The sequence below is a fragment of the Salmo salar genome, chromosome ssa11 (assembly GCF_905237065.1).
Source record: "Salmo salar chromosome ssa11, Ssal_v3.1, whole genome shotgun sequence".
NCBI classification, from domain to species: Eukaryota; Metazoa; Chordata; class Actinopteri; order Salmoniformes; family Salmonidae; genus Salmo; species Salmo salar.
In genome coordinates, this window is record NC_059452.1 from 108,729,513 (window position 1) to 108,747,797 (window position 18,285).

General features: G+C 48.8%; 1 pseudogene; it reads left to right on the forward strand.

The window, feature by feature from the left end:
• The first annotated feature begins 13,076 nt into the window (after positions 1-13,076).
• The window catches only part of LOC106563908 (large neutral amino acids transporter small subunit 4-like), a 39,965-nt pseudogene continuing 34,756 nt past the window's right edge, over positions 13,077-18,285 (forward strand).

Consider the following 18,285-nt stretch of genomic DNA (forward strand, 5'->3'; position numbering starts at 1 on the left):
GTTATCAAGGGCAAAGTATTGACACGTTTTTTTTGAATTGAGAGACGAGCTTAAAGTTTTCTTTACTGACCATAATGTTCACTTGTCTGACCGTTTGCATGATGACGAGTTTCTCACACGACTGGACTATCTGGGTGATATTTTTTCTCGCCTGAATGATCTGAATCTAGGATTACAGGGACTCTTCACAACTATATTCAATGTGCAGGACAAAATTGAGGCTATGATTAAGAAGTTGGAGCTCTTCTCTGTCTGTATGAACAAGGACAACACACAGGTCTTTCCATCATTGTTTAGATTTTTTGTGTGTAAATGAACTCAAGCTTACGGACAATGTCCAATGTGATATAGCGAAGCACCTGAGTGAGCTGGGTGCACCATTACGCAGGTACTTTCCCGAAACGGATGATGCAAACAACTGGATTCATTATCCCTTTCATGCCCTGCCTCCAGTCCACTTACCGATATCTGAACAAGAGAGCCTCATCGAAATTGCAACAAGCGGTTCTGGTCCTATAAGAGCTCTATGTCACTTCCCACGAGCAAAAAAACTCAATTTGAGAGTGAGCTGACCCTGGTGCTAGAGGGGATATGCAGCAGGAGGTCGAAGGTTTGAAGGGGTACGGGACTATGAAAAGTTTGGGAACCACTGGCCTAGTCAATGTTAGCTAGCTAGCTAGCTGGACTAATGTTGCTGTTGTTGTAGAAAGCCCTTGTTGATACTTGCCAATATGGACACAGTTAGATAACTAGATAGATCAATTACAAAGAAACAATTTAATTCACTCTCCATAATTGCATACAGCCCATAGGTACATTTAGATACTAGGCTAAATGGTTAGCATAATTCGCTAGCTAGCTAGCTGTTGTGCTAGCTCGGTGAAATAGACACTGCATTGACTCTCACCAGCCAACTACAAGTAGCTGCTTCATGGAAACTGATCTATTGTGATTTAATGATAATGTTAGCTACAGTCGCTACGTAGCTAGCTTGGTGAAGCATTTAGTGTTGTGTGCATTGTGCTGCCCTTACCAGCCAATTGGTTTTATATGAATTGTGTGTGACTGCCTGGCTCAGTTAGCAAGCTAGTTAACTAATAAGCTAGTGCCCATTATCAAACCTAACAAACAAAATCCTTATTCAAGCACAAAACTCCTTAGTCCTAGTCAGTTGCAGAACTGAATGCATTCAACTGAGATGTGTCTTTCGCATTTAACCCAACCCCTCTGAATCAGAGAGGTGCTGGGGGATGCCTTAATCGGCGCCCGGGGAGCTGTTGTTTTGCGGGGTAAACTGCTTCGCTCGAGGGCAGAACGACAAATCTTTCCACCTTGCCAGTTCTGGGATTCGAAACCAGCGACCTTTCGGTTCCTTGCCCAACACTCTTAACCACTAGGCTACCAGCTGCCTACTAGACTACTAGACTGCTAGACTGCTAGGGTACTAGGCTACTAAGCTATTAGGCTACTAGGCTACTAGGATACTAGACTACTAGACTACTAGACTGCTAGACTGCTAGGCTACTAGGCTACTAAGCTATTAGGCTACTAGGCTACTAGGATACTAGACTACTAGGATACTAGGCTACTAGGATACTAGACTACTAGGATACTAGGCTACTAGGATACTAGGCTACTAGGATACTAGACTACTAGGATACTAGGCTACTAGGATACTAGACTACTAGGATACTAGGCTACTAGGATACTAGGATACTAGGATACTAGGATACTAGGCTACTAGGATACTAGGTTACTAGGCTACTAGAATACTAGGCTACTAGGATACTAAGCTACTAGGATACTAGGCTACTAGTCTACTAGACTACTAGGCTACTAGGCTACTAGACTACTAGGCTACTACAATACTAGGCTACTAGGCTACTAGACTACTATACTGCTAGGATACTAAGCTACTAGGCTACTAGGCTACTAGGCTACAAGGCTACTAGACTACTAGTCTACTAGACTACTAGTCTACTAGGCTACTAGACTACTAGGCTACTAGACTACTAGGCTACTAGGATACTAGGCTACTAGGATACTAGGATACTAGGCTACTAGGCTACTAGGCTACTAGGATACTAGGATACTAGGATACTAGGGTACTAGACTACTTGGCTACTAGACTACTAGGATACTAGGATACTAGGATACTAGGCTACTAGGCTACTAGGATACTAGGCTACTAGGATACTAGGCTACTAGGCTACTACACTACTAGGCTACTAGACTACTAGGCTACTAGGATACTAGGATACAAGGCTACTAGGCTACTAGGCTACTAGGATACTAGGATACTAAGCTACTAGGCTACTAGACTAATAGGATACTAAGCTACTAGTCTACTAGGCTACTAGACTACTGGGATACTAGGCTACTAGGCTACTAGACTACTAGGCTACTAGGCTACTAGGATACTAGGATACTAGACTACTAGGATAATAAGCTACTAGGCTACTAGGCTACTAGGATACTAGACTACTAGGATACTAGGATACTAGGCTACTAGGCTACTAGGATACTAGGCTACTAGGCTACTAGGATACTAGGCTACTAGGCTACTAGGCTATTTAGACTACTAAGCTACTAGGCTACTAGGATACCAGTCTACTAAACTACTAGGCTACTAGGCTGCTAGGCTACTAGACTACTAGACTATTAGGCTACGAGACAACTAAGCTATTAGGCTACTAGGCTACTAGACTATTAGGCTACTGGACTACTAGGCTACAAGGCTACTAGACTACTAGGCTACTAGGATACTAAGCTACTAGGCTATTAGGCTACAAGGCTACTAGGCTACTAGGCTACTAGGCTGCTAGGCTGCTAGACTGCTAGACTGCTAGGCTACTAGGCTACTAAGCTATTAGGCTACTAGGCTACTACACTACTAGGCTACTAGGATACTAGGCTACTAGGCTACTAGGCTATTAGGCTACTAGACTACTAGACTATTAGGCTACGAGACAACTAAGCTATTAGGCTACTAGGCTATTAGGCTACTGGACTACTAGGCTACTAGGCTACTAGGATACTAAGCTACTAGGCTACTAGGCTACAAGGCTACTAGACTACTAGTCTACTAGGCTACTGGGATACTAAGCTACTAGGCTACTAGGCTACTAGACTACTAGGCTACTAGGCTGCTAGGCTGCTAGACTGCCAGACTGCTAGGCTACTAGGCTACTAAGCTATTAGGCTACTAAGCTACTAGACTACTAGGATACTAGGATACTAGGCTACTAGGCTACTAGGATACTAGGCTACTAGGCTACTACACTACTAGGCTACTAGACTACTAGGCTACTAGGCTACTAGGCTACCAGGATACTAGGATACTAGGCTACTAGGCTACTAGACTACTAGGATACTAGGCTACTAGGATACTAGGCTACTAGGCTACTAGGCTACTAGGATACTAGGATACTAGGATACTAGGATACTAAGCTACTAGGCTACTAGACTACTAGGATACTAAGCTACTAGTCTACTAGGCTACTAGACTACTGGGATACTAGGCTACTAGGCTACTAGGCTACTAGGATACTAGGCTACTAGGATAATAAGCTACTAGGCTACTAGGATACTAGACTACTAGGATACTAGGATACTAGGCTACTAGGCTACTAGGCTACTAGGATACTAGGCTACTAGGCTACTAGGCTACTAGGCTACTAGGATACTAGGCTACTAGGATACTAGGCTACTAGGCTACTAGACTACTAGGATACTAAGCTACTAGTCTACTAGGCTACTAGACTACTGGGATACTAAGCTACTAGGCTACTAGGCTACTAGGCTACTAGGATACTAGTCTACTAGACTACTAGGCTACTAGGCTACTAGACTACTAGACTATTAGGCTACGAGACAACTAAGCTATTAGGCTACTAGGCTACTAGACTATTAGGCTACTGGACTATTAGGCTACTAGGCTACTAGGCTACTAAGCTACTAGGCTACTAGGCTACAAGGCTACTAGACTACTAGTCTACTAGGCTACTAGGATACTAAGCTACTAGGCTACTAGGCTACAAGGCTACTAGACTACTAGGCTACTAGGCTGCTAGGCTGCTAGACTGCTAGACTGCTAGGCTACTAGGCTACTAGGCTACTAGGCTACTAGACTACTAGGCTACTAGGCTACTAGGCTACTAGGATACTAGGCTACTAGGCTACTACAATACTAGGCTACTAGGCTACTAGGTTACTAGACTACTAGGCTACTAGACTACCAGACAGCTAGGCTACTAGGCTACTAGGCTACTAGACTACTAGACTATTAGGCTACGAGACAACTAAGCTATTAGGCTACTAGGCTACTAGACTATTAGGCTACTGGACTATTAGGTTACTAGGCTACTAGGATACTAAGCTACAAGGCTACTAGGCTACAAGGCTACTAGACTACTAGTCTACTAGGCTACTAGGATACTAAGCTACTAGGCTACTAGGCTACAAGGCTACTAGACTACTAGGCTGCTAGGCTGCTAGACTGCTAGACTGCTAGGCTAATAGGCTACTAAGCTATTAGGCTACTAGGCTACTAGACTACTAGGCTACTAGGCTACTAGGATACTAGGCTACTAGGCTACTACAATACTAGGCTACTAGGCTACTAGGCTACTAGGTTACTAGACTACTAGGCTACTAGACTACCAGACAACTAGGCTACTAGGCTACTAGGCTACTAGACTACTAGGCTACTAGGATACTAAGCTACTAGACAACTAGGCTACTAGGCTACTAGGCTACTATACTGCTAGGATACTAAGCTACTAGGCTACTAGGCTACTAGGCTACAAGGCTACTAGACTACTAGACTACTAGTCTACTAGGCTACTAGACTACTAGGCTACTAGGCTACTAGGATACTAGGATACTAGGCTACTAGGCTACTAGGCTACTAGACTACTAGGCTACTAGACTACTAGACTACTAGGATACTAGACTACTAAGATACTAGACTACTTGGCTACTTGGCTACTAGACTACTAGGATACTAGGATACTAGGCTACTAGGCTACTAGGATACTAGGATACTAGGCTACTAGGATACTAGGATACTAGGCTACTAGGCTACTAGGATACTAGGCTACTAGGCTACTACACTACTAGGCTACTAGGCTACTAGGCTACTAGACTACTAGGATACTAGGCTACTAGGCTACTAGGCTACTAGGATCCTAGGATACTAGGATACTAAGCTACTAGGCTATTAGACTACTAGGATACTAAGCTACTAGTCTACTAGGCTACTAGACTACTGGGATACCAAGCTACTAGGCTACTAGGCTACTAGACTACTAGGCTACTAGGCTACTATGATACTAGGATACTAGGCTACTAGGATAATAAGCTACTAGGCTCCTAGGCTACTAGGATACTAGACTACTAGGATACTAGGCTACTAGGCTACTAGGATACTAGGCTACTAGGATACTAGGCTACTAGGCTACTAGGCTACTAGGATACTAGGCTACTAGGCTACTAGGCTACTACTAGGCTACTAAGCTACTAGGATACTAAGCTACTAGGCTACTAGGCTACTAGGCTACTGGGATACTAGGCTATTAGGCTACTAGACTACTAGGCTACTAGAGTACTAGGATGCTAAGCTACGAGGCTACTAGTCTACTAGGCTACTAAGCTACTAGGCTACTAGTATACTAGGATACTAGACTACTAGACTACTAGGCTACTAAGCTACTAGGCTCTTAGGCTACTAAGCTATACTTGCTCTAGAAAACAAAGATTTATTATGATGTACTGGCCTGACTAGACTGGAACCATTCTGACTAGACTGGAACCATTCTGACTAGACTGCAACCATTCTGACTAGACTGGAACCATTCTGACTAGACTGGAACCATTCTGACTAGACAGGAACCATTCTGACTAGACAGGTCTGACTAGACTGGAACCATTCTGACTAGACTGGAACCATTCTGACTAGACTGGAACCATTCTGACTAGACAGGTCTGACTAGACTGGAACCATTCTGACTAGACAGGTCTGACTAGACTGGAACCATTCTGACTAGACTGGAACCATTCTGACTAGACAGGGCTGAATAGACTGGAACCATTCTGACTAGACAGGGTTGAATGACACAACTGACTAGACTGGGCTGACTAGACTGGCCTGACTACATTTACATTTACATTACATTTAAGTCATTTAGCAGACGCTCTTATCCAGAGCGACTTACAAAATGGTGCATTCACCTTATGATATCCAGTGGAACAACCACTTTACAATAGTGCATCTAAATCTTTTAAGGGGGGGGGTTAGAAGGATTACTTTATCCTATCCTAGGTATTCCTTAAAGAGGTGGGGTTTCAGGTGTCTCCGGAAGGTGGTGATTGACTCCGCTGTCCTGGCGTCGTGAGGGAGCTTGGTCCACCATTGGGGTGCCAGAGCAGCGAACAGTTTTGACTGGGCTGAGCGGGAACTGTGCTTCCTCAGAGGTAGGGGGGCCAGCAGGCCAGTGGTGGATGAACGCAGTGCCCTTGTTTGGGTGTAGGGCCTGATCAGAGCCTGAAGGTATGGAGGTGCCGTTCCCTTCACAGCTCCGTAGGCAATCACCATGGTCTTGTAGCGGATGCGAGCTTCAACTGGAAGCCAGTGGAGAGAGCGGAGGAGCGGGGTGACGTGAGAGAACTTGGGAAGGTTGAACACCAGACGGGCTGCGGCGTTCTGGATGAGTTGTAGGGGTTTAATGGCACAGGCAGGGAGCCCAGCCAACAGCGAGTTGCAGTAATCCAGACGGGAGATGACAAGTGCCTGGATTAGGACCTGCGCCGCTTCCTGTGTGAGGCAGGGTCGTACTCTGCGAATGTTGTAGAGCATGAACCTACAGGATCGGGTCACCGCCTTGATGTTAGTGGAGAACGACAGGGTGTTGTCCAGGATCACGCCAAGGTTCTTAGCACTCTGGGAGGAGGACACAAGGGAGTTGTCAACCGTGATGGTGAGATCATGGAACGGGCAGTCCTTCCCCGGGAGGAAGAGCAGCTCCGTCTTGCCGAGGTTCAGCTTGAGCTGGTGATCCGTCATCCACACTGATATGTCTGACAGACATGCAGAGATGCGATTCGCCGCCTGGTTATCAGAAGGGGGAAAGGAGAAGATTAATTGTGTGTCGTCTGCATAGCAATGATAGGAGAGACCATGTGAGGATATGACAGAGCCAAGTGACTTGGTGTATAGCGAGAATAGGAGAGGGCCTAGAACAGAGCCCTGGGGGACACCAGTGGTGAGAGCGCATGGTGCGGAGACAGATTCTCGCCACGCCACCTGGTAGGAGCGACCTGTCAGGTAGGACGCAATCCAAGCGTGGACCGCGCCGGAGATGCCCAACTCGGAGAGGGTGGAGAGGAGGATCTGATGGTTCACAGTATCAAAGGCAGCAGATAGGTCTAGAAGGATGAGAGCAGAGGAGAGAGAGTTAGCTTTAGCAGTGCGGAGAGCCTCCGTGACACAGAGAAGAGCAGTCTCAGTTGAATGCCCAGTCTTGAAACCTGACTGATTAGGATCAAGAAGGTCATTCTGAGAGAGATAGCAGGAGAGCTGGCCAAGGACGGCACGTTCAAGAGTTTTGGAGAGAAAAGAAAGAAGGGATACTGGTCTGTAGTTGTTGACATCGGAGGGATCGAGTGTAGGTTTTTTTCAGAAGGGGTGCAACTCTCGCTCTCTTGAAGACGGAAGGGACGTAGCCAGCGGTCAAGGATGAGTTGATGAGCGAGGTGAGGAAGGGGAGAAGGTCTCCGGAAATGGTCTGGAGAAGAGAGGAGGGGATAGGGTCAAGTGGGCAGGTTGTTGGGCGGCCGGCCGTCACAAGACGGGAGATTTCATCTGGAGAGAGAGGGGAGAAAGAGGTCAAAGCACAGGGTAGGGCAGTGTGAGCAGGACCAGCGGTGTCGTTTGACTTAGCGAACGAGGATCGGATATCGTCAACCTTCTTTTCAAAATGGTTGACGAAGTCATCCGCAGAGAGGGAGGAGGGGGGGGGGGAGGAGGATTCAGGAGGGAGGAGAAGGTAGCAAAGAGCTTCCTAGGGTTAGAGGCAGATGGTTGGAATTTAGAGTGGTAGAAAGTGGCTTTAGCAGCAGAGACAGAAGAGGAGAATGTAGAGAGGAGTGAGTGAAAGGATGCCAGGTCCGCAGGGAGGCGAGTTTTCCTCCATTTCCGCTCGGCTGCCCGGAGCCTTGTTCTGTGAGCTCGTAGTGAGTCGTCGAGCCACGGAGCAGGAGGGGAGGACCGAGCCGGCCAAGCCGACTAGACTGGAACCATTCTGACTAGACAGGGCTGACTAGACACGGCTGACTAGACTGGAACCATTCTGACTAGACAGGGCTGACTAGACTGGAGCCATTCTGATAAACAGGGCTGACTAGACAGGGCTGACTAGACTGGAACCATTCTGACTAGACAGGGCTGACTAGACTGGAACCATTCTGACTAGACAGGGCTGACTAGACTGGAGCCATTCTGATAAACAGGGCTGACTAGACACGGCTGACTAGACTGGAACCATTCTGACTAGACAGGGCTGACTAGACTGGAACCATTCTGACTAGACTGGAACCATTCTGACTAGACTGGACTGACTAGACTGGAACCATTCTGACTAGACTGGAACCATTCTGACTAGACAGGGCTGACTAGACTGGAACCATTCTGACTAGACAGGGCTGACTAGACTGGGACCATTCTGACTAGACAGGGCTGACTAGACTGGGACCATTCTGACTAGACTGGAACCATTCTGACTAGACAGGGCTGACTAGACTGGGACCATTCTGACTAGACAGGGCTGACTAGACTGGGACCATTCTGACTAGACTGGAACCATTCTGACTAGACAGGGCTGACTAGACTGGGACCATTCTGACTAGACAGGGCTGACTAGACTGGGACCATTCTGACTAGACTGGAACCATTCTGACTAGACAGGGCTGACTAGACTGGGACCATTCTGACTAGACAGGGCTGACTAGACTGGGACCATTCTGACTAGACTGGGACCATTCTGACTAGACTGGGACCATTCTGACTAGACAGGGCTGACTAGACTGGAACCATTCTGACTAGACAGGGCTGACTAGACTGGAACCATTCTGACTAGACAGGGCTGACTAGACAGGGCTGACTAGACTGGAACCATTCTGACTAGACAGGGCTGACTAGACTGGGACCATTCTGACTAGACAGGTCTGACTAGACTGGAACCATTCTGACTAGACTGGGACCATTCTGACTAGACTGGAACCATTCTGACTAGACTGGACTGACTAGACTGGGACCATTCTGACTAGACTGGAACCATTCTGACTAGACAGGGCTGACTAGACTGGAACCATTCTGACTAGACAGGGCTGACTAGACTGGGACCATTCTGACTAGACAGGGCTGACTAGACTGGGACCATTCTGACTAGACTGGAACCATTCTGACTAGACAGGGCTGACTAGACTGGGACCATTCTGACTAGACAGGGCTGACTAGACTGGGACCATTCTGACTAGACTGGAACCATTCTGACTAGACAGGGCTGACTAGACTGGGACCATTCTGACTAGACAGGGCTGACTAGACTGGGACCATTCTGACTAGACTGGGACCATTCTGACTAGACTGGGACCATTCTGACTAGACAGGGCTGACTAGACTGGAACCATTCTGACTAGACAGGGCTGACTAGACTGGAACCATTCTGACTAGACAGGGCTGACTAGACTGGAGCCATTCGGATGAACAGGGCTGACTAGACTGGACTGACTAGACTGGGACCATTCTGACTAGACAGGGCTGACTAGACTGGAACCATTCTGACTAGACAGGGCTGACTAGACAGGGCTGACTAGACTGGAACCATTCTGACTAGACAGGGCTGACTAGACTGGAGCCATTCGGATGAACAGGGCTGACTAGACTGTACTGACTAGACTGGGACCATTCTGACTAGACAGGGCTGACTAGACTGGAACCATTCTGACTAGACAGGGCTGACTAGACAGGGCTGACTAGACTGGAACCATTCTGACTAGACAGGGCTGACTAGACTGGGACCATTCTGACTAGACAGGTCTGACTAGACTGGAACCATTCTGACTAGACTGGGACCATTCTGACTAGACTGGAACCATTCTGACTAGACTGGACTGACTAGACTGGGACCATTCTGACTAGACTGGAACCATTCTGACTAGACAGGGCTGACTAGACTGGAACCATTCTGACTAGACAGGGCTGACTAGACTGGGACCATTCTGACTAGACAGGGCTGACTAGACTGGGACCATTCTGACTAGACTGGAACCATTCTGACTAGACAGGGCTGACTAGACTGGGACCATTCTGACTAGACAGGGCTGACTAGACTGGGACCATTCTGACTAGACTGGAACCATTCTGACTAGACAGGGCTGACTAGACTGGGACCATTCTGACTAGACAGGGCTGACTAGACTGGGACCATTCTGACTAGACTGGAACCATTCTGACTAGACAGGGCTGACTAGACTGGGACCATTCTGACTAGACAGGGCTGACTAGACTGGGACCATTCTGACTAGACTGGGACCATTCTGACTAGACAGGGCTGACTAGACTGGAACCATTCTGACTAGACAGGGCTGACTAGACTGGAACCATTCTGACTAGACAGGGCTGACTAGACTGGAGCCATTCGGATGAACAGGGCTGACTAGACTGGACTGACTAGACTGGGACCATTCTGACTAGACAGGGCTGACTAGACTGGGGCCATTCTGACTAGACAGGTCTGACTAGACTGGAACCATTCTGACTAGACAGGGCTGACTAGACGGACCATTCTGATTAACAGGGCTGACTAGACAGGGCTGACTAGACTGGGACCATTCTGACTAGACAGGGCTGATTAGACAGGGCTGACTAGACTGGAGCCATTCTGACTAGACAGGGCTGACTAGACAGGGCTGACTAGACTGGAACCATTCTGACTAGACAGGGCTGACTAGACAGGGCTGACTATACTGGAACCATTCTGACTAGACAGGGCTGACTAGACAGGGACCATTCTGATTAACAGGGCTGACTAGACAGGGCTGACTAGACTGGGACCATTCTGACTAGACAGGGCTGACTAGACAGGGACCATTCTGACTAGACAGGGCTGACTAGACAGGGCTGACTAGACTGGAACCATTCTGACTAGACTGGAACCATTCTGACTAGACTGGGACCATTCTGACTAGACAGGGCTGACTAGACTGGAACCATTCTGACTAGACAGGGCTGACTAGACAGGGCTGACTAGACTGGAACCATTCTGACTAGACAGGGCTGACTAGACAGGGACCATTCTGATTAACAGGGCTGACTAGACAGGGCTGACTAGACTGGGACCATTCTGACTAGACAGGGCTGACTAGACAGGGCTGACTAGACTGGAGCCATTCTGACTAGACAGGGCTGACTAGACAGGGCTGACTAGACTGGAACCATTCTGACTAGACAGGGCTGACTAGACAGGGCTGACTAGACTGGAACCATTCTGACTAGACAGGGCTGACTAGACAGGGACCATTCTGATTAACAGGGCTGACTAGACAGGGCTGACTAGACTGGGACCATTCTGACTAGACAGGGCTGACTAGACTGGAGCCATTCGGATGAACAGGGCTGACTAGACTGGACTGACTAGACTGGGACCATTCTGACTAGACAGGGCTGACTAGACTGGGGCCATTCTGACTAGACAGGTCTGACTAGACTGGAACCATTCTGACTAGACAGGGCTGACTAGACGGACCATTCTGATTAACAGGGCTGACTAGACAGGGCTGACTAGACTGGGACCATTCTGACTAGACAGGGCTGACTAGACAGGGCTGACTAGACTGGAGCCATTCTGACTAGACAGGGCTGACTAGACAGGGCTGACTAGACTGGAACCATTCTGACTAGACAGGGCTGACTAGACAGGGCTGACTAGACTGGGACCATTCTGACTAGACAGGGCTGACTAGACTGGGACCATTCTGACTAGACAGGGCTGACTAGACAGGGCTGACTAGACTGGGACCATTCTGACTAGACAGGGCTGACTAGACAGGGACCATTCTGACTAGACAGGGCTGACTAGACAGGGCTGACTAGACTGGAACCATTCTGACTAGACTGGAACCATTCTGACTAGACTGGGACCATTCTGACTAGACAGGGCTGACTAGACTGGAACCATTCTGACTAGACAGGGCTGACTAGACAGGGCTGACTAGACTGGAACCATTCTGACTAGACAGGGCTGACTAGACAGGGACCATTCTGATTAACAGGGCTGACTAGACAGGGCTGACTAGACTGGGCTGACTAGACAGGGACCATTCTGATTAACAGGGCTGACTAGACTGGGCTGACTAGACTGGGCTGACTAGACTGGAACCATTCTGACTAGACTGGGCTGACTAGACAGGGACCATTCTGATTAACAGGGCTGACTAGACAGGGCTGACTAGACTGGGACCATTCTGACTAGACAGGGCTGACTAGACAGGGCTGACTAGACTGGAACCATTCTGACTAGACAGGGCTGACTAGACAGGGACCATTCTGACTAGACAGGGCTGACTAGACAGAGACCATTCTGATTAACAGGGCTGACTAGACTGGAACCATTCTGACTAGACAGGGCAGACTAGACAGGGCTGACTAGACTGGGACCATTCTGACTAGACAGGGCTGACTAGACAGGGACCATTCTGACTAGACAGGGCAGACTAGACAGGGCTGACTAGACTGGAGCCAATCTGATGAACAAATAAAATGAAATGACTTTAATATTATAAACGTCCGGTTCCAAATCACTTAATCTATCTATGTTAATCAAAAGCTCACTTAATCAAAACCTAATCTTTGTCATTAGGACAGTCCTATATTATTTCCTCCTCCTTGCTTCCTTCTCTGTCTCTCTCTATCGCCGTGGACGACTGTGAGTGGGTGCTCTGATTGGCTGTAGCAGTGGTCTAGCGGCACCTCCGGCAGCCAATAGGAAGACAGGAGCGCGTATAAAGGCTTTCTCCATGTTGGTTATTGAAAGAAAGAGAAAGAAAGAACATATAAAGACAAGAAGAATTGAAGAATTCTGGAAAACTCTGAACTTCTGTCTCGTTCTGTCTGTGTCTGGAACTCACAGGTATGCAATTTATCTGGAATATTTTAGTCATACCTGTCTTCACCCAGGGTACTTTTATTACAAACGTGCTGTGCGAAATTGATTGAAATAGGTTTTAATGTTGTAATTAATGGTCGTTAGAATAGGCCTATTGTTTTCATGTTGTAATTAGAGTTACCATGTATTTCTCCCAAGTTAAGAGTAAGCCTTAAAGTGTATCTGTAATTTTAGTGTCGCGGTGAAAAACCAGTGATCCCGTTCATTCATTCCTCTGGGGTTCAGTAATGTAGAGAGGCAGGGAATCTATAGAATAATCCGGGCAACATTGGAGAAATTGTTTGCGCACTTGTTTATAAACCTGGTGAATCCAGTATCCATGAACTAACTACCCATTATTAGCTAGTGGTTTAGCCTATCGTTATTCTCTGAAGTGGTTTTGTCTCTTGATCCAGAGTTATGATTAGATGAACTCGGTTTGTTTATCTGGCGTCTGTTTTCTGCGCTACTGTGTTGCGGAAGAGTTGCGCTAGAGAGAGAGAGAGAGAGAGAGAGAGACGGCATCCAAGTCCAGTTCGGACCTGTTAGTCATTCATCATCAGTTTCCGCACCAAGGTATGGAACCAGAAGCCGAGGGAGAGAGAGAAAGACGGCATGCAAGTCCAGTTCGGACCGGTTCGTCATTCACCATCAGTTTCCGCACCAACGTACGGAACCAGAAGCGCGTAATTAACCCCCTCCCCCCGCCCGGTCACCCTCAGCCCGTCTCTGATGTTGGAAACTTTTCTGTTGTAGCTGGACACCGGTAGGTTTCAGTTAAGACGTGTCACTATCACACTGTTACCTAGGTAATAACACCATGGGGTTTATCTGCGTGTCCATGTGTCTTATAGCGGAACGGTGGGAGAAGTTGAGAAATAACAAGGAGGGCGAAATGGGGGGGGAGGGAATGACTCTCATTCGACCCAGAACAGAGGCAAAGAGAGAGAGTTGCATACTAAACACCTTGAAGGTCAAAGGACCACGTGGTCACATAAGAGTAGTGAGATTTGGTGGTGGTGGTGGGGGGGGGGGTGTCTGTTGGTTCCTATGGTGATCATCAACATTCAGACTTTTCCTGAACAATATAAAGTTCAATAAAGTAACAGTAATTAATATAACTGTGATCATATGATATTGTATTGAAAACAACCACTACCCAGTGTGTACAACTGCTGAAATAACCTCTCTCTGTTTTCAACAGACCTGTGAACCCTGATCTCCAGAGATACTGGCAGAGGGCTTCACTATATATTCTGTCTAGAACATTTTCTGCTCCCCCCTTCCCCTTCCATTACCCTCCCTTACCCTCGTCTGGTCATGGCTCCGTCCCTGGCCACAGCATTTGCCAGGCGCTGGTGGATGGCTTTGACAGCCATCATAGAGAACTTGTTTTTCTCAGCTGTCCTGCTGGGCTGGGGATCGTTACTCATCATGCTCAAGTCCGAAGGCTATTACTCTTACATGTGCAATGGAGAAGGTAAGAGCACCATCTTTATGGAACCTCTCGTTGACCTGCTCTTTATAATGTTCATCTTCTGATAGTCAGGGGGTAGAGGGGGGGGGGGACATTAGGTGTCTAGGAAGGAGACCCCAGGAACATTAGGTGTCTAGGAGGGAGACCCCAGGAACATTAGGTGTCTAGGAGGGAGACCCCAGGAACATTAGGTGTCTAGGAGGGAGACCCCAGGAACATTAGGTGTCTAGGAGGGAGACCCCAGGAACATTAGGTATCTAGGAGGGAGACCCCAGGAACATTAGGTGTCTAGGAGGGAGGACCCCAGGAACATTAGGTGTCTAGGAGGGAGACCCAGGAACATTAGGTGTCTAGGAGGGAGACCCAGGAACATTAGGTGTCTAGGAGGGAGACCCCAGGAACATTAGGTGTCTAGGAGGGAGACCCCAGGAACATTAGGTGTCTAGGAGGGAGACCCCAGGAACATTAGGTGTCTAGGAGGGAGACCCCAGGAACATTAGGTGTCTAGGAGGGAGACCCCAGGAACATGAGTTATCTAGGAGGGAGACCCCAGGAACATTGGGTGTCTAGGAGGGAGACCCCAGGAACATTAGGTGTCTAGGAGAGCCCCAGGAACATTAGGTATCTAGGAGGGAGACCCCAGGAACATTAGGTGTCTAGGAGGGAGACCCAGGAACATTAGGTGTCTAGGAGGGAGACCCCAGGAACATTAGGTGTCTAGGAGGGAGACCCCAGGAACATTAGGTGTCTAGGAGGGAGACCCCAGGAACATTAGGTGTCTAGGAGGGAGACCCCAGGAACATTAGGTGTCTAGGAGGGAGACCCCAGGAACATTAGGTGTCTAGGAGGGAGACCCCAGGAACATGAGGTATCTAGGAGGGAGACCCCAGGAACATTGGGTGTCTAGGAGGGAGACCCCAGGAACATTAGGTATCTAGGAGGGAGACCCCAGGAACATTAGGTGTCTAGGAGGGAGGACCCCAGGAACATTAGGTATCTAGGAGGGAGACCCCAGGAACATTAGGTGTCTAGGAGGGAGACCCCAGGAACATTAGGTGTCTAGGAGACCCCAGGAACATGAGGTATCTAGGAGGGAGACCCCAGGAACATTAGGTGTCTAGGAGGGAGACCCCAGGAACATTAGGTAACTAGGAGGGAGACCCCAGGAACATTAGGTATCTAGGAGGGAGACCCCAGGAACATTAGGTGTCTAGGAGGGAGACCCCAGGAACATTAGGTGTCTAGGAGGGAGACCCCAGGAACATTAGGTGTCTAGGAGACCCCAGGAACATTAGGTGTCTAGGAGGGAGACCCCAGGAACATTAGGTGTCTAGGAGGGAGACCCCAGGAACATTAGGTGTCTAGGAGACCCCAGGAACATTAGGTATCTAGGAGGGAGACCCCAGGAACATTAGGTGTCTAGGAGGGAGACCCCAGGAACATTAGGTGTCTAGGAGGGAGACCCCAGGAACATTAGGTGTCTAGGAGACCCCAGGAACATGAGGTATCTAGGAGGGAGACCCCAGGAACATTAGGTGTCTAGGAGGGAGACCCCAGGAACATTAGGTGTCTAGGAGGGAGACCCCAGGAACATTAACTGTCTAGGGGACCCCAGGAACATTAGCTGTCTAGGAGGGAGACCCCAGGAACATTAGGTGTCTAGGAGACCCCAGGAACATTAGGTATCTAGGAGGGAGACCCCAGGAACATTAGGTGTCTAGGAGGGAGACCCCAGGAACATTAGGTATCTAGGAGGGAGACCCCAGGAACATTAGGTATCTAGGAGGGAGACCCCAGGAACATTAGGTGTCTAGGAGGGAGACCCCAGGAACATTAGGTATCTAGGAGGGAGACCCCAGGAACATTAGGTGTCTAGGAGGGAGACCCCAGGAACATTAGGTATCTAGGAGGGAGACGCCAGGAACATTAGGTGTCTAGGAGGGAGACCCCAGGAACATTAGGTATCTAGGAGGGAGACCCCAGGAACATTAGGTGTCTAGGAGGGAGACCCCAGGAACATTAGGTATCTAGGAGGGAGGACCCAGGAACATTAGGTATCTAGGAGGGAGACCCCAGGAACATTAGGTGTCTAGGAGGGAGACCCCAGGAACATTAGGTGTCTAGGAGGGAGACCCCAGGAACATTAGGTGTCTAGGAGGGAGACCCCAGGAACATTAGGTATCTAGGAGGGAGACCCCAGGAACATTAGGTGTCTAGGAGGGAGACCCCAGGAACATTAGGTGTCTAGGAGGGAGACCCCAGGAACATTAGGTGTCTAGGAGGGAGACCCCAGGAACATTAGGTGTCTAGGAGGGAGACCCCAGGAACATTAGGTGTCTAGGAGGGAGACCCCAGGAACATTAGGTGTCTAGGAGGGAGACCCCAGGAACATTAGGTGTCTAGGAGGGAGACCCCAGGAACATTAGGTATCTAGGAGGGAGACCCCAGGAACATTAGGTGTCTAGGAGGGAGACCCCAGGAACATTAGGTGTCTAGGAGGGAGACCCCAGGAACATTAGGTATCTAGGAGGGAGACCCCAGGAACATTAGCTGTCTAGGGGACCCCAGGAACATTAGGTATCTAGGAGGGAGACCCCAGGAACATTAGGTGTCTAGGAGGGAGACCCCAGGAACATTAGGTATCTAGGAGGGAGACCCCAGGAACATTAGCTGTCTAGGGGACCCCAGGAACATTAGGTATCTAGGAGGGAGACCCCAGGAACATTAGGTGTCTAGGAGGGAGACCCCAGGAACATTAGGTGTCTAGGAGGGAGACCCCAGGAACATTACGTGTCTAGGAGGGAGACCCCAGGATCATTAGGTGTCTAGGAGGGAGACCCCAGGATCATTAGGTGTCTAGGAGGGAGACCCCAGGAACATTAACTGTCTAGGAGGGAGGACCCCAGGAACATTAACTGTCTAGAAGGGAGACCCCAGGAACATTAGGTATCTAGGAGGGAGACCCCAGGAACATTAGGTATCTAGGAGGGAGGACCCAGGAACATTAGGTATCTAGGAGGGAGACCCCAGGAACATTAGGTGTCTAGGAGGGAGACCCCAGGAACATTAGGTATCTAGGAGGGAGACCCCAGGAACATTAGGTATCTAGGAGGGAGACCCCAGGAACATTAGGTGTCTAGGAGACCCCAGGAACATGAGGTATCTAGGAGGGAGACCCCAGGAACATTAGGTATCTAGGAGGGAGACCCCAGGAACATTAGGTGTCTAGGAGGGAGACCCCAGGAACATTAGGTGTCTAGGAGGGAGACCCCAGGAACATTAGGTATCTAGGAGGGAGACCCCAGGAACATTAGGTATCTAGGAGGGAGACCCCAGGAACATTAGGTGTCTAGGAGGGAGACCCCAGGAACATTAGGTGTCTAGGAGACCCCAGGAACATTAGGTGTCTAGGAGGGAGACCCCAGGAACATTAGGTATCTAGGAGGGAGACCCCAGGAACATTAGGTGTCTAGGAGGGAGACCCCAGGAACATTAGGTGTCTAGGAGGGAGGACCCCAGGAACATTAGGTATCTAGGAGACCCCAGGAACATTAGGTATCTAGGAGGGAGGACCCCACATCTCCTTTTAAGATTCCTTTACTGACA